The following is a 24,386-nucleotide window of genomic DNA, read 5'->3' on the forward strand; positions in this document are numbered from 1 at the left end:
TTGATTTAGTCTGGGACCCACCTATTTGTCTGTCTTTTGGGGGATCCAGAGACTCTGCAGAGCTCTCCTCCAACACTATGTTTTGAAAGAATTAATTTCGCTCCTATGGGCTGTCTTCACGGTCCAGCTTTTGCATCTACAGGCAGCGACTGGGAATTCAAGAGCTTGAATAATTTTGGCATTCTTTTCCAGCGACACATCTTTACACTTGGTGATCTTTTCTAGTTCCTGCATAGCTGCCCTTCCAAGTCTCTGTCTTTTACAGACTCCTTGGCTGCAGTCTTTATTTGGGTTGATGATTTGCCATTGTCCGTTTCTTAGAAGAACTTCAATGAATTCCTCCTAAAATGTAAGATTCGGCGCTCTGAGGCTGGAATTCTGTGCACTCACCTTCCACCGTTACCACCACCACCACCACCACAATTTCTTTATTAGAATATACAAAGGCAACCTGTTTTGTATTTTTGGAGCTAGTTTCATTGAGGGGAAAGCCACACCCCTCTTTCTCCAGAATTCATCAAACGTCTGGCTGGTTGCTCCAATTAATTGTCCAGGCAGCCAGCCTGCCGAAGCTCAGCCCTTGATTTGCCTCTCCCTTTAATTTGCCACAGGAGTGAAGCAAATTGTTAATAACCCTTCCAGATGGCTGGCACATGAATTCTTGGCGGCTGTGTAGAGACCATTCGCCGCACCCTCTTCCCCCCCTGATTTGATGCTTTTGTCTGCATTGGCTGGCGAGACCCCAATGCAGGAGTGATTACTGCAAGGCAAAACACACACACACACACACACACACAAAACACACACACACACACACAAAACTGGCTGCCTCTTGAAAGAACTGTTTGTAGCATTAGCTTTTTCAGTATCCTTCTCCCTTTGCCATAATTTGCTCCTGGTTGATTCAATCACCATCATCATCATCATCGTTGTTGTTGTTGTTGTTGTTGTTGTTGTTGTTGTTGTTGTTGTTGTTGTTGTTGTTGTTGTTGTTGTTGTTGTTGTTGTTGTTCTTATTATTATTATTATTATTATTATTATTATTATTATTATTATTATTATTATTATTATTATTATTATTATTATTATTATTATTATTATTATTATTATTATTATTATTATTATTATTATTTCGCCAGATCGGATAAACCAGAGGGATCTGTTTGATGGGTGTGCAAGAGAGACAGAGAAGATGAAGAAGACGGGCAGACAAAAAGGGTCTCAAATAGAGACGTGCACAAACCACCGGTTCATCGGTTGGTGGTGGTTCGTTCCTGGGCTGAACAGGTGTTGGACACTTCCCAGTCCCACCTCCTCTGGTGGGACCCACTCAGAGGCAGCACTCTGGCTTTCCTGCCCTGCCTCCTCCGGGCGCTCCCCCTGAGTGGGCACCTGCCAGGGGAGGCAAAGCTGAGAAGAAGCTCCAAAGAAATAGAATCCACCACCTTCTGCCTCGGTCCATTCCATTGTCAAACACCTCTTACCATCAGAAGGTTCTTCCTGATGTTTGGTCTGGATCTCCTGTTTTGTGATGGAAATTATATGTACTTGAACCACAGAAAACGGGGGCAAACTTTAGTGGAGGTCATCCACCCGTAGATATCTTTTCATGGGAAAGAGCACCATGCACACTCCAAGGGCACCATCCTTCGATGGTTCTCTTTATGCCTTTGTTCTATCAGCAGGCTCTGTCTTTGCACAGAAAGCTTTCTGAATCGAGAAATGAATTGTTCAACATGTACCACAACGTGCCTACTTAAAAGACAGAGCTCCTCCCTCACCATTCAAGCATGGCCTCTCCTCCTGCAGAGGACTGGGAAAGAAGAGAAATGTCACAACCGTCGTTGGAGAATTGGGAATGCACTCTTAGTGCTTTTTCAGGACTCATAAAACACTTTGGTCATTTGGGGCTTTTGTATCTGACTTATCTCCTACATTAGCCATTTAAATTAAAACATTTATAATTAATTGAGCCACTCATTCCCCCTCCCCGTCAGCCTGCTTTGTGGATTTTGAGCATGTGGGCCATCAGCGAATTTTTGTTTCTTAAGCAGTGGGGTGGCCATTTCGTTTACCGACATTTCTTTTCCTGCTGGGCATGAATCAAGGGCAGACAAAGAGCAGCTTTTACATGAAAATCAATTGATAGGAAGGACAGATGAATGCATATTTTTCCACATGCATAAATGAAGGGAAGAGTGAGAACACCATTAGGGACAGAGAAAGAAAGGGAATAGACAGAGGAGTCCATATTCAATGGAAATCTTTGGGAAGGCAGAAATAAAAGGATAATAAAGTGGAGATCAACCTCTTTTGTACTTGTGCCAACAAAGCAAGCCATACGATGGGATCCCGCAGCGTCCAGGATGACATGGATCAAAGTAGCCGGGGTTCAAATGACGGCTGAGCCTGTGAGGTCACTTGACGTACTTGAGAAACCACATTTCTCAGCCTAGCCCACCTGTCATAAGAACTGCAAAATGAATCTGCGGAGAGGAAAAAAAGAAAGGTGAAAAACAATTTGTGCTTCATCCCATTGGATTTATGCTTTGGACAAATGAATGGACCTGTAACTTCACATTGTTTGGATCTCGTAAACCTGGCTGTTCTGTTTCCATCTGAACCTCCCACGACTCGGACCGAATCAGGCTGATGTTGTCAAGAAGTCCAGATTTGTCCAAAACTGGTACCCAGCATTAGGAGTAAGTACAGCCCACTGATCAAGGTAATTCATCCTGCCTGCCCATCACAGAAGTTGTTAAAATGCTGGAAACAACATGCTGTTAACAAGGACATTGCATACACCATAGGCTCTGGGGACATATTCAGTTGGCAATGCTATTTTTAAAAACATAACGCGACATTCAGCAACAACTTTATTTTTACAAGTAATAAGTGATATGAATTAAGTCTTACCCAGTGTGGTATAGTGGATAGAGTGACAGGGTTGGACTGTGGAGACCAGGGTTTGAATCCCCGCTTGGCCACGGAAGCTCACTGGGGTGTGTGGAATTGGCAAAACTACTCTGTAAATATTTCACTTACTTTGAAAGCCCTGTAAGGGTCTCTATAAGTCAATTCCGACTTGACAGTACATGACAACAGCCGCAGCAACAACTACTGCTACAATGAATTCTAAAACTTTTTTTTTGAAGGAAGTCCACAGGTCAACCTTTGGTGGCTGGTAAGGTGCCCATAATAGATCTTCAGAGCCAAAAATGGGCTCCAAGACCTCCAGAGTTCATTATCCTCTGATCTTGAGGGACCAGTAGCTTGATTTAGTAGAAATCCACTGCCATAGTTCCTGCTCTCCAGAAGTGTTTCTTTATACCTAGAATTCCAGAGTGGTGGTTTTTTTTTTTTTTTTGGCTAGGGTTAACTTATTTATTTTTAAAATCTATACCCAGTCTCTTAGATGCAAACAGCTGCATCATGAATGTTGATTTCATGCTGCCTCCAAGCTACTAGTTTGGAATTTATGGCCCAGCTCTTAAAACAGAGGACAATCACAGGCAATTTGGTGTGTCCCCCCCTCTTTCTCCCTTTCTGCTTTTTTGAAACTCAATGAGTTTCTCTTAGCTGTGGGAAAGAGCCAGTTAACATGCCTAGTTAACATGACCTGCCTCTAACAGAGCTGGGATTAGAAATTTATTTAAACCACCAGGAACAGTCAATTGAAGCCAAAGTTTTAAATAGTTTTACGTGGTGGACCCACATGGGTTTCCTGGAATGTATTCAGGTTGCCATGTTGCTCATATATATGAGACGTGCATTTGTTTATGGCAGCCACCTGCATCTCGATGAAAAGGGGAAATACATCCTCAAATAAAAGGAGCGTCACTGATGCTTGCATAATTATTTTTGTGCATCCACTTCAAGGCCAACTTGCAAATTTAAAAATAGCAACAAGTATCATAGCAATGGAGAAGCAGTGTAAGGCTTCTTCTTGATCCAGGGGGTCGCCTCCGTGAATAACCATTGCATGACTGATATTGCAACCGATACAAGAACCGGCACATGAGGGAGAGACTGCTGGATGAGTGACTTAAACAAGTCACCTTCCCATCTGCATTCAGGCAGCAGAATATTAGCCAATGACTAGAGTTTCAAGCGCAATAAAACTTATTTCACCATAATGGGGATGACTGGTGACCAGTGTCTCTGGTGCTCGGTTGGCTGTCCAGGTGCCATTTACATGAAACGTCTTATCAAGAACTCCCCTTGAGGGATCAAAGATATGGCCACTAATTTTCAGATTTTCTGGTCCATAAACACAGTAAATCTCTATTCTGGGAGTGTTACTGACCTTATAGGCACCTTACAAGTGCATGAATATGGTGCAGCTAGGAGAAAGGTCTAAATTAAATAGCTTTGGGGCTGAGCTAGGCCTAGCTCTACCTGATGAGGAAGAAAACTCCCAGCTAGGACTGGGGCAGGAACAGGAAGCTTCGGCAGAGCTTGGTCTAACTGGGTCTCTGTTGTTGTTTAGTTGTTAAGTTCTGTCTGACTCCTCGTGACCCCATGGACCAGAGCACACCAGGCCCTCCTGTCTTCCATGGCCTCCCGGAGTTGGTTCAAATTCATGTTGGTTGCTTCAATGACAGTGTCCAACCATCTCGTCCTCTGTCATCCCCTCCTCCTCTTGCTTTCACACTTTCCCAACATCAGGGTCTTTTCCAGGGAGTCTTCTCTTCTCATGAGATGGCCAAAGTATTGGAGCCTCAGCTTCAGGATCTGTCCTTCCAGTGAGCACTCAGGGTTGATTTCCTTCAGAACGGATAGGTTTGTTCTCCTTGCTGTCCAGGGGACTCTCATGAATCTCCTCCAGCACCACAATTCAAAAGCATCAATTCTCCAGTTCATCCACAGCCTTTACCCAGGGAGATGTTGGAAGCTGTAGTCTTGGTGTCTCACCAGCTACAGGAAAGAGGGACAAAATGCGCAGTGGGACCTGGAAGTCTTGCTGGCACCCTTAGGAACTATTCTTTTTTCTTTTAAACAAGTCTTTCTTCCGGTTCAAAAAAAAAAAAAAAAGGTTCATGCGATGCCACCCCTTCTACAGACTTGGTGGTATCTGAGGGTAGCTTAGACATGAGTGTCTTTGCTGCTGACAATGTGACAAAATGACATCTCTCTGCGTGACACACTTTCCGAGGCAGAGTGACAGAATATATTAACCCCAGCATGGCGCCATTACATTACTGCATTTTATTATTATTTAGAGAAGGGAAATGCAAGACATCAAAGTCCCATTGACTCCTGCTGATGGCGGTGGAGGAGGTGAAGCATCCATCAGGAAGCTTTTGTTTATGTTTCATGAGTCAGGTAGACTAGCAAACACCTGACAGTAGACACCCCCTCCACCACTGCCACCACCTCCCACTCTGGAAAGAACACCCACAACATTGCTAGGAACCTGTCAGACAAGCAGCGGGGATGCTGTGAGGATGATGGAGTCATTTCTGGAAGAGCGGAGGCCCCACCTGGATATGGGAGTTGACAAGAGCATTAATTATGAAGTGAATGCATGAAACTAAGGCTTAGTGAATATTCTGCAATTTCAGTATTCACTTACAAATTAGTACATCCATTGGAGTGTTTCCTCTCTCTTGATGATCTTTGATGGACTTTTGAAGCTTTTCCGCTTCTTTTTCTCCCCTCTTGATGCCTATTGCTACTTGGTAGGGATGTGAAGAAGATGCAATATATTCCTTATGCCCACCAGAGAGGAACCCATGGTTCAGTGGTTAAACTACAGTACTGCAGTCAAGTCTCTGCTCATCAGGGATGGGGACTTGAGTTGCGGGACTCATTATGAAGTCAAACTGAAGTTGCCCCAGGGGCTCGGCTTCGACTCAACTCTTTTTTTTCACCCCCAGTAACTCAGACTCGATTTGCAACTCTGAACCAATTCACCCCTTCTTTTTTTTAATAACGACTCGGACTTGGGACTTAGGACTTGGGATTTAGTACTAGACTCGGACTTGGGACTCAGACCCAAAGATTGGCCACCATCCCAGCTGCTCATGGCCTGAGCTTGATCTTGAAAGTCTCGGGTAGTTGGCTCAAGTAGACATGGTCTAGAGGGGCGGGGTAAAAATCAAATAAATAAATAAATAAATAAAATAAAGTTTGACTTAACTTTGAGTACTTAAATTGAGTACTTAGCTTGCTGGGGGTGGGGGGGTGGGGTGAGGGCAATGTATAGTCTGCATAACCAGATTGTAAACTGCCGGGAGAGTGCTAATCTTTTATGCATATGGATGACTTTCCATCCATCCATCCATCCATCCATCCATCCATCCATCCATCCATCCATCCATCCATCCATCCATCCATCCATCCATCCATCCATCCATCAACTCCTTCCTTGCTTGCTTGCTTGAAACCTTTTCCATGAATCTCAGATTCCTTCCTTCCTTCCTTCCTTCCTTCCTTCCTTCCTTCCTTCCTTCCTTCCTTCCTTCCTTCCTTCCTTCCTTCCTTCCTTCCTTCCTTCCTTCCTTCCTTCCTTCCTTCCTTCCTTCCTTCCTTCCGTTTGGGGATTACTTAAGAATCAATTTTCTTTCTGATGGGTGGTTTGTTGCCAGTCGTTGTACTGGTGATGGGTCATTTCAGATCAGCAGGTTAAGGGAAGGGCTCTGGACCATCCTTCCACGCATGAGCATTTAGTTATTGATGAGACAGCTCAAGCATGATGTAAGATTAAAAGAAATCTTCAAAGTCTGTAAAAAAAATAGAAAGGGAAGAACTGCAACTTGTCTTGCTCATTTTTGCATCAGATTTAATATCCTGTCTTGTTACATGAGGTGCTCTCCATTCCCCTGCAGGAAGATTAGCTGATGGTTCCTCCGTTAATAACAATTGCTATAATGAGACTATGCCCATCAGTTTCACCAGCTGCAAAATAAGTAGAGTGTCACTGTGGATGACTCTATTATAGTTGGCAAATATGATGTTCCCAAGGACATCTGTCTGCAAAACCAGCTGGGTTAGGAGCAGAGTTTATGGTATGAGCAAGCTCTTCCAGAATCATTGATTTCCCCGTCTTTGCTTTCTCTCAGGAAATCAACTGAGCTACAATTCTGGAAGGCTACATTAGTTCTTCAGGTGATATTGGCCCCAGTTCTTTGAAACCCATTCAATAATAATAATAATCATAGAACTACCAATAAGGGGTGGGTGAGCATCAACTGTGGATAATTATGGAGTGATGTTGGGAGAAATTTCACTCTAGCATGTTTCCTCTTATAGGGATGTAGAAGAAATTAATTTGATTCCTATTTCAAAGAACTCTTTATTTTTGAACCAATATGTAAACCAGAATGACCCTTTGAAATGTCCCTTCTCTGAATTTTGCAATTGAATTCCCCAATGAAGATATGCATATGATGAAGTGAGTATGAAGGGGAAGGGTAGACAACTATGGTATGTGAAAATAATGTCCAGAATTATATCTGAAAAAAATCACTTGTTGATGTCTGTTTTTTGCATGGGAGTAGTAGTGATGGCGACCTTGTCCTTCTTATGAACTTTTGCATGACAAAAATGAGGTTTTGTGCAAAATTTCCATTAGGGGAACAAAACTGGACAATTTGTGCATTTGCTTGAATTTGTGCAAATTGCTGTAAGTGATAATGCAGGATGCTTTGTTTCAGAACTTGAATCATGGGCTGGGTTGTCTGCACAGTTAGATTCATCTGGGTCATCTGTGCTATTTTTTTCTGTGTGTGCGCATACGAGGGCGCATGAGCATTAGTTTTGGAGACATTGTGTCCCTAAATCAGAGATGGGGAGGGGGGATTCTCTCACTCTCTGCTATAGTTGAAGGCTCCCCTGGGACTTCCTTGTTGAGGTCCCCCTAAATGTCAGGGTGGCCTAAAGTGAAGAGAACAATGATTAGCTAGGCTTATTTGCGCCCTTACTGCAGAGTTACAATGTAAGAAATGCTCATACATTTTCTTCTCCTTGACGCCTTGAGATAGCCTTTGAAAAAAGAAGTCAATCACTGGGAGATATTTCCATTCAGAAGGAGAGCAAAAAAGACCTGTCCACTTCTCCCACCGCATGAGTATTAAGAATAGCAAAAGTGCCCCGCTGCCTAGCATTTTGCAAAATACATGGCTTAGTGTAAAGGTTTCTTCCACTGCAAGTTAGCAGAGATATTTAAGGTGCCAAATCCTACATTTCCATTTTTTAAAAACCCTGAAATGGAGAGAGAGAGGAAGGAAGGAAGGAAGGAAGGAAGGAAGGAAGGAAGGAAGGAAGGAAGGAAGGAAGGAAGGAAGGAAGGAAGGAAGGAAGGAAGGAAGGAAGGAAGGAAGGAAGGAAGGAAGGAAGGACGGACTTGATGGATGAGTGGAAGGAAGGAAGGAATGAAGGACAAATGAACTAACACACTAACAAACCTGGAGTCTAATATTTTTCATGAAGGAAGGAGAAAATATTTGAAGGGTTGTGCTGTCATCTGTGAAAACAAAATAATTGAAGATTTTCATCCCATCTCAAAGGCAGTCTTTTCTCTAGTGGTTGAATGCCAAAGATTGCAAGGGAAGCAATATGTGGGGTGTACACCAGGGGATATAACACACCCTTCCCCAGCCTGGATGTATTTTAAAAGTGTATCTATTTTTGAAACCATATGGTGCCTGACTTACCCATGGACAACATAGATGATGTATTTCATACACATAGCAATTTTTTTAAAAAAATATTGACTGCAATCCTGTTGATGCTACTACACCTGTTGAAACCCGATGTCAACAATGGGGAAATTTATGGATTTATGTTGCAAAGTTGTTCTGTGTTTTAGACAAAAGGTGCTCAGCCTGAGATAGGCAGATGAGCACTATACTAATAATTAGGTGGCATCAAGTCACTTCTGACTCATGGCAACCCTTTTCAGGTGTTTTCCAGGTAGAGAATACTCAGAAGTGATTTACCATTCTCTTCCTCTAGGGCAGTGGTTCTTAACCTGGGCGATAATGCCCCCCAGGGGGCGATTTCATTTTTCAGGGGGGCGGTAGAACGGAAAGGGGGGCACTGAAGCAGAAGGGGGGCAGTAGGGGGGGCGCTGGAGCAAGCCAAACCTGTGAAGATGGCTGCAGCCTTTTTACAATGTGCATGAATATATATTTTCCTCCAATTTTAATTTAGTTTCAGACTTTTTGTCTTGAAATTTTTAGTTCCTGCATTTGTTTTTATGCCCTTTTTATATTTCTTTTTGCGTCTTAAAATTCACTTGCAACTACTAAATCATTAAATGTTACTTTTTGGGGGGCATTTCATTTTCTTGGAATTTAATTTTGTTTTCAGGGGTCATTGGATTTAAGTGTCTTAAATAAATAAATAAATAAATAAACAAACAAACAAACAAACAAATAAATAAATAAATAAATAAATAAATAAATAATAAATAAATAAATAAATAAATAAATAAATAAATAAATAAATAAATAAATAAATAAATAAGATATCATCAACACGGGGAGGAGGGCGATGATAATTTCCTCAATGGCTCAAGGGGGCGTTTCTTTCAAAAAGGTTAAGAACCACTGCTCTAGGGGACTTTTAGCCTATCATATTTATCACAGTATAATTGGATTTGTATTAAATTTAATGGGATGTTTTATATTTGTTGGAGATTTTTGTTCTCCTCTGCCCAGGTTTTTCTGATTGGGGAGGCTACCTTGGTAAAAAAAACAGAATTGAAAAGGCAGAACTTTTCTGAGCACCAGTAGCATTTCTGTCAGGAGATACAGGGCTTGAGGTTAACGCAAGCTGATGTACAAAACTGCGCATGCGCCAGTCCTGACATTAATTGCAGAAATTGGCTGGAGTAAACCAAAAAGTAGACAGAGTGGAACACTGGTTACAGCCAGCCAGCCGGTCTCAGAATAACACAAAGGCGGGGAGGACAAATCGTGTGCAATTATTCCCTATAAATTATACTATCTTTGAGTTTTGGGAAGAAGGAAGATGAGTGGGAGTGAGAGATCAGAAGTGACAACATTAATTATTTCCAGGAAAATCTGAATTGCCTATTACACGGGCAAACATAATAGGAACTGTACTTAAGGATTTTTTTTTTAAAAAAAGCATAACTTTAATGAAGCTCATTTAGAACAAGATGAGGCATCTGGTCATTCATATGTAGACCTCGGTTCATCTCCAGCCTCAGACGTCACGTCACTTCACATCTAGATCAAAGATGAAGGAATCTTAGAACAACAGCAAGTTCTGAAACATAAAAGTAGTTTAGTTGAGCAAAGGAGAAGAACACATCAAATGACAGGTTTCTGGTCTGCGCTTTCTGTCTCTCTGTCTTTGAAGATCGTCCATAAAAATTAAGGTGGGGCCCAAATCCTGAACATCGCTCCATCCCATTAAGGTAGAAGGCATTTTATTTTGGTTGTTGTGGGTTTTTCGGGCTTCTTGGCCGTGTTCTGAAGGTTGTTCTTCCTAACGTTTTGCCATTCTCTGTGGCCGGCATCTTCAGAGGACAGCGCTCTGTGCTCTGTATCTTGCCTTGACGAAGCCATTTTGAGAAGACTTTTCTGGGTGCATGTGGGAATTGGCCAATCCTATGAGTGGGATCCAAGGAGGGTGGGGTTGCGAACTGAATAATGAGGTACGACTCGGAAGACCTGTATACATGTCCCTGCTCAGCCATGTGAAACTCAATGGGGAAGGGGCTGGCACTGGTAAAACCACATCTTAAGCATCTAACTAACTTTTAAAGGTCAATTAGGGTTACTATGATTTGGACATGACTTGATGGCACATAACATACACATAGGTCCATGAAAGTGGCTGATGGACTCTTCATAAGCTTAACATCTCCACTCTCAGGTGGTGATGGGACTCATCCAAAAATATGGTCAGGAAGAGTATCCAAAAGCAAAATTTAACCACTCTCAAATAAGGATGGGATTATTGGATTTCTTGGACTACAAATCTCAGAAGTCCCCACTCTAGAAGTTCTACCTGATTTATATACACATATCTGGGAGGTCAAGCTAGGCCTAGCTCCACCTAGGCTTCCTGCTCCTTTCCCAGTGCCAGCTGGGAACTTTCTTACCAAGAAGAAAAGTTGGGTGGGTGGAGCCTAGGTAACCCTCAAAGCTTTCTAATTTAGGTGTTTGCAAAGTGCCTGTAAGGTGCATTGAACTACCAGAGTGGAGCATTATAGTATTTGTAGTTCAGAAAATCCGAAAGTCCCATAGAAACATAAACTATTGAGTTGGAAGGGGCCTACAAGGCCATCAAGTCCAACCCTTTGCTCAATGAGGAATCCAAGTGAAAGCAGATCTGGCAGATGATCGTCCAATTTTCTCTTGAAGGCCTCCAGCGTTGGAGTGCTCACCACCTCTTGAGGTAATTGGCTCCATTATCATACTGCTCTAACAGTTAGGAAGTTTTTCCTAATATTCAACTGAAATCTGGCTTCTTGTAGCTTGAGCCCATTATTACGTGGCCTGCATTCTGGGGATGATCAAGACCCTGCTTCTCCTCTGGATGATGACCTTTCAAGCACAGTGGTGCCCTGCTAGATGCTTACCCCGCTGAACGACGAAATCTCTTGATGATGACTTTCCTATGGGGGATTTTCTCTTTACGTTGATTAGGTCCTTGCTTTGTGAATCGTTTGTTCGCAAAACGATGATTTTTCCGGCTCCACAAAATGGCTTCCCTTCACAAAATGGCTGACTTCCCTTCGCAAAATGGCTGTTTTCCGGACAGAAGCTTCCCAAAACAGTGATTTTAAACAGCTGATCGGCGGTTCTCTATGGGCGATCTTCACTGGACGATGAAGTATTTCTCCACTGGAACGCATTAACCGGTTTTCAATGCATTCCAGTGGGTTTTTTTTCGCATGACGACAATTTCGCTGTACAATGATTTTAACTGAACGGATTATCGTCTTCATGCGGGGCACCACTGTATTTGAAAAGTGCTGTCCAATCTGTCCTCAGTCTTCTTTTCTCAAGGCTAAACATGCCCAGTTTTTTCAGTCTTTCCTCATAGTGGTGGCCACTAGAGAAGTACATGAAACCACTGGGGGAAGCCCTTTGGAAGAGCGGACTGAAGTATCATTTGTATTCAGGTGGCTTACTTCTCATGTGTAACTCTCCTCTCCACCGTCAGCATTTTATTTATCTGATTTATATCCCACCTTTTTCCTGGAAGCTGGGAAGAAGGTGATTTACAGTGTTGTTGAAAAAACAGGTACAATAAAAAATACATTATAAATATTAAAACATAATTAAATCGGTTTTTATATTAAAAGCAGGTTATAAATAATAAAACACAATTAAATCAGCTCTCACATTAAAAAAACAGTGGGCAGTTAAACACCATTTAAAGCCTCTCAGTCAAAATAATGACAAATTGGCAATGGAAAAGGAGAGCGTTTCCTGAGAAGGCTCTGACTTTGGTGGTGAATTCCGAAAGTCCTTTCTAAATGGCGAAAGTTTTTGCATGCAATTTAACCTCTCCAGACACAGAGTTTCATAATCTGTGAGCAGCCATTGAAAAGGCTGCCTCTCGTGGCCTCATTAAGGTGCAGACAAGTTTGTAGACGGCTTTGTGCCTTTTGAGGGACTAGTGGAATGAGATGGCTTAATGTTACCTAATCGTGTTGTTGCCTCAATACGTCGCTTTGATTTTAGTCCCAAACGGGCTGTGAAAACCCTGAACTAGAGGTCGGCACGAACTGAGAAACCAATAAATCTGGGTGGTTCATGTTTTTTTGCCCACCCATGAACCACACACTATGAACCGTCAAGAATCCACCATGATGGGTTCGTTTTTCAGGTTCATGGCAGGGGGAACCACTGCCCCATCACCTCCCGATTTGGTGCTACCACTGCTGCCATTGTCAGCTCCGGGAAGGGACGTCAGCCCTATATCTCTGTGCATGCACCAGTTTATCAGCACAGAGGCGGCAGGCCCGGCTTCTGGAAGGGAGGACCACGTAGGGAGGCAACAGGGTCAGTAGGAAAGGGGTGTGCGGCATTTCTTTTGCCAAAGCAGAACTAGGCAATGAGGAGGGGAAAATATCCTGTGCTTCGTTTTGCTTTGGCTAAACAGGATCCTTGAACTGAGTTGAAGCCATTCCACGAATCAGCCCGATTCATCAGTTTTTTCTGGCTCGTGGTTCAGTTCATGCCCACCTCTGCCCCGAACAAATGTTTGGAGGCAGGCTGGGACGGATACAATCAGCACATGTACCTGTTCAATCCTGGCTCCAATATTTACATCCACACAATAATAATAATAATAATAATAATAATAATAATAATAATAATAATAATAATAATAATAATAATAATAATAATAATAATAATAATAATAATAATAATAATAATAATAATAATAATAATAATAATAAAGACTTCATACCACCTGCCAGTCAGAGGGTCTGATGTTACAGTACCCATAGCCTTGGGCAGCAAATTATGAGTCAGAGCCTGGGATTTTATGGCATTTTTATTCCCAGAGATGAGGAACCATCTGCTTCAAGTTTCATCAATATTTGTCTAGATATGGACAATCTGTGTCTTGACACGGATAACTAGGGGGTGTCCTATGACGATCTCCCTTAGACAGCAAACTTTTGAACGGGTCCCTGGGGCTTACTTGGGTCCAACAGCTGCAATGGAGCCCATCCCTGATTTGATCCACACTGATGTTTTTTTCCTCGGCAGTGGAAGAGGGTGATGCCGATGTCAATGGGGTAGTGGATCTACTCTAGGATTTAATCCATGTTTTTAAGGTGCCAAACATCTATTGTTCCAGTTCTGTACAGCTCGGATCAAAACCAAAAAAGAATTCAGCACCCTTCTGGCATCAGAGACCCCCGCCTTCACTGTTTCTAAGTCTTGACAGAGAGAAACAATGACAGCCGTCTAGGCTGGGATTTGCAAGAGAGCGTTGTCCACTTTTCCTCCAGGATGGAGGTAAAGAGGTGATATTTAGGGCCGTTGGAGTTTGACAATGTGCCAGCTCTAAGGCGACACAAATAATCTTCCCTGTCAGATCTCATAAAATTTGGAATCGATCACTTTCTTTTTCTTCAGAAGCTCTTGTTACCCCTGGAAAGTAATTACAATTTGTCCTTAATTCCAAATGTATTGCCTGGGAAAAAGATACCAGGAAACAGGAGGGGGAGGGCAGGATGGGCTCAGTAAAATGGACTGCCGGCCGATCATAGTAATTGCTCCCAAGCTCACCGTATCACCTTGCATTCTTTTTCATTAAACTCTGCTGTCTGCAAAGTGATTGTAACCAGAAATATTCCCAACAGGAAGACCTTCTTGGCTTTTAAAACCTAGCCAGGCTGTTCCCGTACGATTTGAGCTGAACTTGAAGGGGAGAAGATGGAAAAAAGTGAAGCAAGCCACCAACTTTGACATATACATCTCTTGTCTCCGACCAAAAACTTGCTTAGGACATGAGGAAACGCCCAGTGCCCTAACAACCTGCTGATGTCTTATTCTGGGTCCGCTTCTCTGTTGGAAAATAAAGCAAGGGGAAATCAGAAAGGCCTAGAGGAGGGGTAATTCTTTCAGTTTCACTTTTCCTGTATTCTAATGTTGCAAATGTTAGCAAATTCTGACAAAAACCAACTGGAGCAAAATTCAGACTCGTTCCTATGGAATATACCAGTGGGCCAGTTTCACTTTCGCCCCATGTGAATTTTGCAAAAGTTCGCGGATTCGGATAAAAATGAAATAATGCGAAATCTTCGTTGATCCGTAGAGCATGAGTGTGATGTTCCAGGCATCATTAGAGGCTGAGGTCCCAAGCTTCTCAGTTTGTGGGTGGCCTTCCTCCCTTGAGCTGGTCCGTCTTGAAACCCTTTCCCGGCTGCACATGATGAGCAAGAGAGATGTCAGTTTAAAGCTTGCCGCTTCGATGAAAGGGGTGGAGCTGGAGGGAGGCATCTTGAGTGGCCACTATAACACACCTCAGTGTTATGTTAGCCTTCAACAGTAAGGAAGCATTAACAGAAGTATCGTCTCCAAATCCTGCAAGGTCCTAGTCGATCACCACTGGTTACGCCTCATCAAGAGTATTGTGCCCAGTTCTGGACATCACGCTTTAAGAAGGATGCCAACAAACTGAACCAGGTTCAGAGGAGGGCAACAAGGGTGATCAAGGGATTGGAAACCAAGCCCTATGAGGAGAGAACTTGGCATGTTTACCCTTGAGAAAAGAAGAATGAGGGGAAATAGGATAACAGTCTTCAAATACGGAGGAGGGACAGGATCCGTTTCCAGTCATCGCAGAGTGCAAGACCGACAATAATGGGCTCAAGTTTCAGGAAGCCATATTTATGCTGAATATCAGGAAAAAAGCAGGGACGAGGTGGTGCTGCAGGTTAAATGCAGAAGCCTCTGTGCTGCAGAGTCAGAAGACCAGCCGTCGTAAGATCGAATCCACGCGACGGAGTGAGCTCCCATTGCTTTGTCCCAGCTCCTGCCAACCTAGCAGTTCAAAAGCATGTAAAAAGGCAAGTAGATAAATAGGGACCACCTCGGTGGGAAGGTAAACAGCGTTCCGCGTATAGCCGTGCTGGCCATGTGACCACGGAAACTGACTACGGACAAACACTGGTTCTACAGCTTGGAGACGGGGATGGGCACCACCCCCTAGAGCCAGACAATTTGTCCCCTGGACAAATTGTCAAGGGGAGCCTTTACCTTTACCTTTATCAGGAGAAACTTGCAATTTATAAGATAATTGTCAAATATCAACAGAGATACCTGTAGGCTTCCAATTTGCAAATGGGCTTATTGGGCCTTTGGCTGTAGAATAAATTTGTATTGTATTGTATTGTATTGTATTGTATTGTATTGTATTGTATTGTAAATGGGCTGTCATGAAGAAACATATGCCTCCCCCCCCCCAATAAATCTCCCTTGGGATTCTGCCAGCCCAAAAACCTATGGTGTTTGGGAGCTCACTGCCCAGAAACACAGCCTTTAAGCTGAGTATATTGACGTTGGCTGGGGGGTGGGGTGGGGGACTTCCTACCTGCCTTACAAACTCTGGTCTCTCTCCTTGGCAAACTTAGGCTGAACACCTGGGTCTGTTGAGTTCTTTATCAGGTGATAAAAATGAAAGGAAGGTGTGCTTTGTCCTCACTCAAGGACTTTATTCTTCCTGCTTCTGCTGGCATTGGAACAAGTCTTTCATTCTGCAACCTCACCAGCAGAGATGGTGTGTGTGTGTGTGTTTGTGTGTGTGTGTGTGTGTGTGTGTCTGCGTCCGTGTGTGAAATCATTCAGGCTACCGAACTGCTCCCAGAGCAATTATTATCAACTAATATGAACCGAGAGTCCCCCCTGCCTCTCCTCTGCTGATTGAAATCTCATTTGTCTCCTTGCTCCTTCGAAATGGAAGCGAACACAATCAGTACCCCTGGAAAATAATAGAGAATTGAGATTCGAAGCTCAGGGTCACCCTCGTTACTTAAAGAGAGTGGGAAAGGGTAGACCAGGGACACAAAGATTATTTGTCAAGTAGATTCATTCCAGCGGAAATGGTACGCGAGAGTCACCCTGATTCTAGGCATGTTTATTCAGATATTTGCCATCCGGATCTAATGGCAGTGACTCCCATATAGGACTGGCATGGAAATGGATGTCAGTCGGTAACCTTGCAGCCTGAGCTTATTTATAATTTACCCAGCAACGGAGTTGGGCAGACTTCCTTTTGATTTGCCTTTGAATACAATCTTTTCGAACCAAGCTGTAAAGGAAAACACAGTTATATTTTGATATACAGACTTCACAAGAGGGACAGAGATGTGTGCAAAATATGGAGGGGTTTTTGTTTTCTTGCATCTTAGTCAAAATTGGTTGACGAGATAGTGAGTCGGAGCACATGGCTGTGGATTCAAGCATTGGGTGTTGGATCCTCTTTTGAGCCTTGTAGGTGAAAAAAACAGCCTGCATGGACTTCAGGAAGTTACAGGGCTTCAGATTGTCCCCTGAAGAAGGGAATTGCAAACCACCTCTGAGTACTGCATATCTAAAAAAAAACCCTGGTGAGGGCTAACAGATTTGCAACAGGCTTGATGGCGCATACGCTGGAGTGAAAAATCACCTACCTTAGAGCCAATTTGTGCACTTCTAGTTAGCATCAGATGCCCCTTTAGCAAAAACAATTTTTCCAGTGTGGCAGGAAGAACTAACACCTTACAGGGCCAATGGGGAAAACATGGGTCAACGTTCTGCCAGCCATGTGGCCTCTTGCTTCTCTCTTCCCAGTGGCATCTTTTCTGAAGCAACGTTACTCCACAGTGGGACATTCCCGAGGGCATAAATGGCCCTTTTTAATGGTTGCCTTTAATCTAGGAAGAAACACTGCTTAAGCTGGCAGGAGGGGCAACCCTGAAAGAGGCTGAGTCCTCATCCAGAGTAACACAACTCCCAAAGGGGAGATATTTGTGGCATCAATAAAAGATGCTTTTCAGGTGATATCTGACAAGCAGTTAACAACGCAGATTGTAAAAAGGGACACCTTGTAACGGCGTTGGTTATGCAAGATAAATACTGATTCGGAAACTATTACATTCAGCAACTGCTATCAGATGCCAGAGAGAGAGAGTAAGGGTTAGAGATGGGCATAAAGTGTTAGTTCAGTGGTTTGTACTGTCTCTGAGTGGGTGCCCGCTGGAGGTGGTGGGCCTTGGAAGGGCCAAACACCTTTTGTCCGAAAAATAAACCAACACGAACCACCAAACCAGCAGTTCATGCCCATCTCTAGTAAGGATCCAAACGTTCATTTTGCCAACTTATATTTGCTCCCCTTCTGGATTTAAGTCATGAGCTGGCTCACCAGAAGATGCTACTTTTTGACCACTGGCCCCAGAACCCAGTAGTAGGATTGGAAGGAGGAGATGAGAATGTTGGGTTACAGATGGGGAGATCAACCTATTTCCAGACAAAAGAAGTGCATTTGTGTATTAGATGTGCATATTGGACTGCGGTGGGCTCTTGGCCAGACCTTTAAGAGAAGTGCATTACCTAATACAATTCCCCTAACGATTACTCATAATACACGTCCCTTACACTTTAAAAAGGTGAACCAAATACGGTCGCTTGAGGTCTGTATGCCATTTAGATGTAACGATTGCACTCAATAGCATAACAAACCTCCAAGAGACCCCATTTAGCCTTCTCCATCCCATTCCAACCCAGCCATGTAGACAAAGTCTCAGAGCTCCATGAATAATCAATATGGGTTGCACCAGGCACCCACCAATCCTTGTACCTTTTTCTTCCACCTTAATAAAAGTAGCAATGAGAATACTGATGTCATGGACAATGTGAAGAAAGACGCCTCTCCTGCCATCCCCCACCCAGGGCAGATGTGGTCGTGGTGATGCCAAAGAAGCCACCTTTTCCTAGACCTTCCCTGATTTACCATCATGATGTTTTCAATGAAAAAAGGAAAGCAAAGCATGCTGCTCTTATACTGCCCCATAAGGCTTAATGCACTCTCTGGGTGGTTTGCAGTTTAATTATGTGGGCTATACATTGCACACACAACCCCGCCATGTCCTGAGTACTCAATTTACTGACTTTAGAAGGGTGGAAGGTGGATTCAACCTTGAGCTAGCTGCCTGAACTCACCAGGATCGAACTCAGGTTGTAAGTAGAGACTTGACTGCAGTACTGCAGTTTAACCACTGTGCTATGGGACTTGTTTCCGGTAGGAGCCTCAAGGGCTAGTGATCCATTCTTGCCTGTAATCACCTAGATGTAGAAGGAAACCATCTGTCATGGAGGGAAATAAGACGGGAAGCAGGGTGTATACTACTTGCTCTTCCTTCCTGCCCCTCCCTGCATCCCTTTTCCTCTAGATGTGTGATGGGTATTGATACCAAGTGTGGTGTAATGGGTAGAGTGATGGACGAGGACTCAGGAGGCCTAGGTTGACATCCCTGCTCAGCCGTGAAAACTCACTGAGAATGTGGCACTCATTGGTCAAGGTAACGTAAAGGTAAAGGTTCCCCTTGACATTTAGTCCAGTTGTGTCCAACTCTAGGGCGTGGTGCTCATCCCAATCTCCAAGCCGTAGAGCCAGCATTGGTCCATAGTTTCTGTGGTCACATGGCCAGAGCGACTAGACATGGAATGCTGTGACCTTCCCACTGCGGTGGTCCCTATTTATCTACTCGCATTTTTACATGGTTTTGAACTGCTAGGTTGGCAGGAGCTGGGACAAGCGACGGGAGCTCACTCCGTCGTGTGGATTCGATCTTATGACGGCTGGTCTTCTGACCTTGCAGCACAGAGGCTTCTGCAGCTTAATCTGCAGCGCCACCACGTCCCTTTTTTGGCCTCTTTTTTGGCCCTCATGGGTCAAACCACTCCTTAAATAATTCACTTGCCTTGAAAGTCCAATTTAGTTGCTATTAGTTGGTTCTCACTTGATGGCACATCATAACAACAACGAGGGCTATTATAAATCAGTAGGAAAGGACGGTATTTCTTTAACTGACTGTACGTAAGCTACTCCCAAAGCCTTTAAGGCTATGGAGCAGAATGACAATGCGGTAAAAAAAAAAAGAGTGTATTTCCAGAACAAAACAAATAATACTGTATTATATTGTCCATGTATGCCTACCCAGTGAGCACCACAATGCCAACACAGGTTGTATCACTGAGCCAACTGCCTCAGGGCTACATTCACAAGAGCTCCACAAAGCTGTGTGCTTTGGTAGACTCTTCTTAGAAAGGAAGAGATGCGTACAGAGAGATTTTTTATTACAGATAGAAGTAGGAGAACAGTATGTGGGCAAAGAAAGTGATTCAGCACAGAACCGGTTCCGCAACCTGGTAAGGGGTGTGCATGTGCTAGACTTCAACTTCCATCGTTCTCCCACTGGTTGGGATGATGAGGTGTCTAGTCGAACACCTCAGTAGGCAAGGAAAAGTTTGCATTGACAGGAGTTTACAGTACCACTTTCGTTATCACCGACTTGCAGCTCCTTTCGCGGAGTTATCCATCCAATAAACAACGGAGGAAATGCTAATGAGAACAGAAGTAGTTACAAAATACGCCGGGAGAAGTCATCTATTGTCGAGTGGGAAACTCTGTAATTGTACCTCAGATAATTGCCTTTCTTCAAGAAGTCTATTCATAACCAACACGGATTAACCTTTGAGACATGTAGAACAACTGGGGGACAGGGGGGAGGGATCTCTATCTGATGTGCCAGCAAAAGTTGGGGGTTGGAAGACAGCTCACACAGAATCCCAAACAACACACACACACATTGCGAGACTTTGCCAACACCTTCCGCCAACTCTTTTACCTCAGGTCATCAAAATCTGTTCCTTCAGCATTCTTAAATCTTGTTCTAACATCAGCCTAGGTGACACATTACCGCAATCTGTCCAAGGTGTGCTTTCTGAGGTCTCCGATGGCAATCCAAGGTGCATTTGCTTGGAAGAAAACACCTCCAAAATTCTCAGGAGTTACTTTGGAGCAAATGTGGCGAATGCTGGGCTATTACAAGAAGCATGGGATTTATTGGATGTCCTGAACTACAAGTCCTATAATTCTCCATTCTGGGACTTCTACCTGACAGACAGACATCTATAGGTAGTGCACTTGAGAGAGAGGCCTCAACCGGAAGACTCTGAGGCTCAACTAATCAAAAGTTGCAGTAAAGTAATGCTTTGCTTGCAACAGTTCTTGTGATTGTGGAGAACCACACTGGCCGTTGCTGAGGAGACCAGACTCACTAGGCAGCTTCTTATACAGAAAATGCCCTCAGGTCAATGGTAGAGCCGATGATTAATGCACAAAAGGTCTCTCTCTCTAGTTCACTCCTTAGCATCTTCACATCCCTGGCATCGGAAAACCTGAAAGTCAGCCATTGTTGACAATGCTAAGCTTAGATGGACCCCCTCGTCTAAAACAGAGTCCATTGTCTTTTCCAAACCCCTAGAACTCCCGATCAACAGTACCTTCATTTTGTTTGTTCACAAACATCAGTTCATGCACTCACACCAGATATTGGTGAATTGCTTTCATAGCCTCATTGGAAACTGCTCAATGAAAAAAAAAAACAAAGGAGACACAAAGGTGTATACCATTAGCTAATTCATGACTAGAGATGGGAACAAGCAGCTGGTATGGTGGTTTGTGCTGGTTTATGCTTTGGACGAACAAGTGTTTGGCAGTTCCCAGCCCTGCCTCCTCCAGCAGGTGCCAACTCAGAGACAGTGCCCCAGCTTCTTTGCCCTGCCTCCTCTGAGCATTGCCCAGTGGGCGCCTGCTGGAGGAGGCAGGGCTGGGAAACACCAAATGCCTGTTTGTCTGAAGGACGAACTGGTGCAAACCACCAAATTGGCAGTTCGTACTGAGCTCTACTTGTGACGTTGCAACCCAGGTGGCCTCCTCTGTTGATGTTGAAGATGGTAGGAGAAAAGATGGAACTCAACCAGCAGATGTATCTAAGCTACCTTGGAAATAATCTAACTACATAAGTAAGGTAGTTAGATATACAGTAACTACTTGCTTTAGGAATAGCAAGAGAATAATGATGGCAAATGTCAAAAGTTATGCAACATGGATGAATAATGTTGTTTCATTGGTATATCACATAATGTTTTGCAGTTATATTCAAAAGTTCCTTTAAGGGCATTTTAGGACCTCTGAAGAGAGACTTCTACAAAAATCATTCATGTTTCATTTTCTCATGATTCCTGTTTTCTGTCCTGAGAGTAACAGATAATAAGAAAAAACTAGGCAGTGGTGAAACTGGTAACCTTGCAAGCTATGTTTTTATTGCAAAATGTAATGATAACAAGTTACTTTTCAAACGTTGTCTGACTACCTTGAACCATGAAAGTTTCTTTAGAAAGTTCCTTTAAAAAAAATATAAGCAGCACACTTTTTTTTTTGCTGCACCAGCCTGTCTCCATCACTCTATTTCTCCCCTCCCCAAAATATTTCTGGTGGTGGCACCAGCAGACCTTGACCGGACTACTGTTATTCGAAGACAGATTGAACCTGTCTTCCTTCGAAGGAAGGGATTTAATCTGGATCTCCTCCTGACTTCTAACAAAGACCAGTCCCATCTTTCTGCCACTCGAGCACCAAAAAAAAAAACCCCGAACTGCTTTCTTCCTGCTCTGGGATAAATAGCTCTTGATGGCCTTTCCCATCCCCTTCCCAGGTGATTGGAGAATGATGAGAAGTGAATGGCCTTTTCGAAGCTGCTCTTGCTGCAAAAACGAGCCTCTTAGGGTCACTTTACCATGCTTATTTTTGGCAGTAATTGTTCCGGCTGCCATTGTCAAGCTGATCTCTGAACCAAGCCCCCCCCGGTGAGATGATCTTCTGGGAAGGCCGCCGCTTAGCAGGAGCAGAACTTACCAGGTATGCCACTCCTAGCATGGACAGTGAAATTTAGCAAAGAGAAGCATTTGGGGGCCAGAATTTGGGGCATCTGTGCAGGAGAACAAATTTCTCATTTTTCTATTGCAGGAATGGGGGCCTGAGTCACGGGACCCGCTGTCAAGTTGGACTTAAGTCACACCGGTACTTGATTCAGATTTGACTTGGGTTCCCCCCCCCAATCATTCATACACAACTTGCGATTCAGAACCCACACCCTTTTTTTCTGGGGGGAAAAGCTTGTTTTTAATAGGGACTTGGGACTTGGGATCAAAGGCTCAAACTCAGACTTGAGACTCAGACTTAAAGACTTGCCAATGTCCCTGTTCTAGTAAAGGAAAGAGGTTTGGAACACCAGCGTTTCTTTTTTTTTTCCAGATAGCAATCAAGGACCGATATGGGTTCTAGATACATCTCCATACGGGTTCTAGATACGTCTCCATCTGGAACTCAAAGAAAACATATGTTTTCGGGAGTGGGGACCACAGCCGTGGTGGTAACTAGGGTTTTGGCCCAAGGCACTCGAATTTGGAAACTGCAAGCATTTGCTGCTGGACGGGGCTCTGTTCTCTCCCTATGTGTGACAATTCCATGTCCACCGAGTTTAAACCAACAGGGAAGCACAGCTAAAACAGGTAGTTACTGTTGTGATGGAAGCTCACACTCTAAGGCATGCGTGGGTCATTTCAGCAGCCCCGTGGAAGGAATTCCTCTGCCTCCAAATCTTTTTTCAAGCCACACACCCAGAAGTGATCAAATTTGCCAGCTAAGATATCTGAAAGTCACTCGGTCTCAGAAGAGAGTCCATGTTTTGGGGCAAACCAAGAGACACAGGGGAATCTCATTTTAATGAAGAACTCCACTTCTAGGAAGAAATGTTCTTGGACTGCAGCTCCCCTGGCCAGCACAGCTAGTGGGGAAGGCACCTGGGAGTTCTAGTTTGAGAACATTTGGGGACCCAAGGTTGGGAACCACTAGTGCACGGGAAAAAGGGGTTGGGTATGAATGCTTCTTTTCAAGAAGGAAAACGGATAGCAATGGCTGTCATTCTCAGTGGATAGAACAGCCACTGTGTTCCTGTTTTCAACACCCTGAGCTTTGGCTAGTCTTCTGACAGCTAATTCTCATATTTATCAGTCATGGGAGTCTTGCTGAGATTGAAAAGGGCCTCCTTTGCCCTCATAACTGGACACACTCCCTTTTTTTTCCCTGCCTTGGCCTCTCCTCTCTGTAAATATTCTGGGCAACTGCCAGAAAAGGTCAGTTAATATAGTAGTAGCAGAGTCAATGTCTTTCCACTTCATTGGCAAGACGGAAGGCTTTGAGACCTCCCCAATCTATTAGTCTATGTCTCCCGTCAGACTCCATGAAAATTGGCCTCTCTATTTTACGTTGGTGGCATTCTGGCAATGTCCTGCCACATGTTTTCCCGTTTCCGTCCATCCTGCTTATTCCCAGGATGACCCTTCTCAAAGAAACTTTAATTCTCTTCCCAGCCATCATGACGTGAAAGGCCCTCGCACACGCCACAGTGAGAGAAAAAGATAGGATAGAGGGTGAGAGGCAGAAAGAGAGTGAGAGAGAGGGAGAAGGTTGTCCACGATTTAAATTTAAAAGAGCCATCAATATTCCTCCCTCTGAAAAGGAAAAAGCAGGCTTGAAGCTGTCCTCAGCAGAATCTTTCTTGCAACACTAGTTTTCTGATGCTTTCCTCTTTAATAGGAAGTTGTAAAAAATTATATATCTATGTATGTATTAAATTATCCGCAAGGAAAAATGTAAGTGATAAAAGCTGAAAGATTTGGCAGAGCCTGGGGGATGATAAAAGGCTGTGTTGAGTTTCTCATGTCTATTTGTCAGAAGGTGAAAACGGCGGGGGGGGGGGAAGAGATGCACCGTGAATTCCACTTAGGTAACCACAGAATCTTAGGGCTGTAACTGGTGCTTGGAGATGGTGA

The sequence above is a fragment of the Pogona vitticeps genome, chromosome 9, assembly GCF_051106095.1.
Source record: "Pogona vitticeps strain Pit_001003342236 chromosome 9, PviZW2.1, whole genome shotgun sequence".
Lineage (NCBI taxonomy): Eukaryota > Metazoa > Chordata > Lepidosauria > Squamata > Agamidae > Pogona > Pogona vitticeps.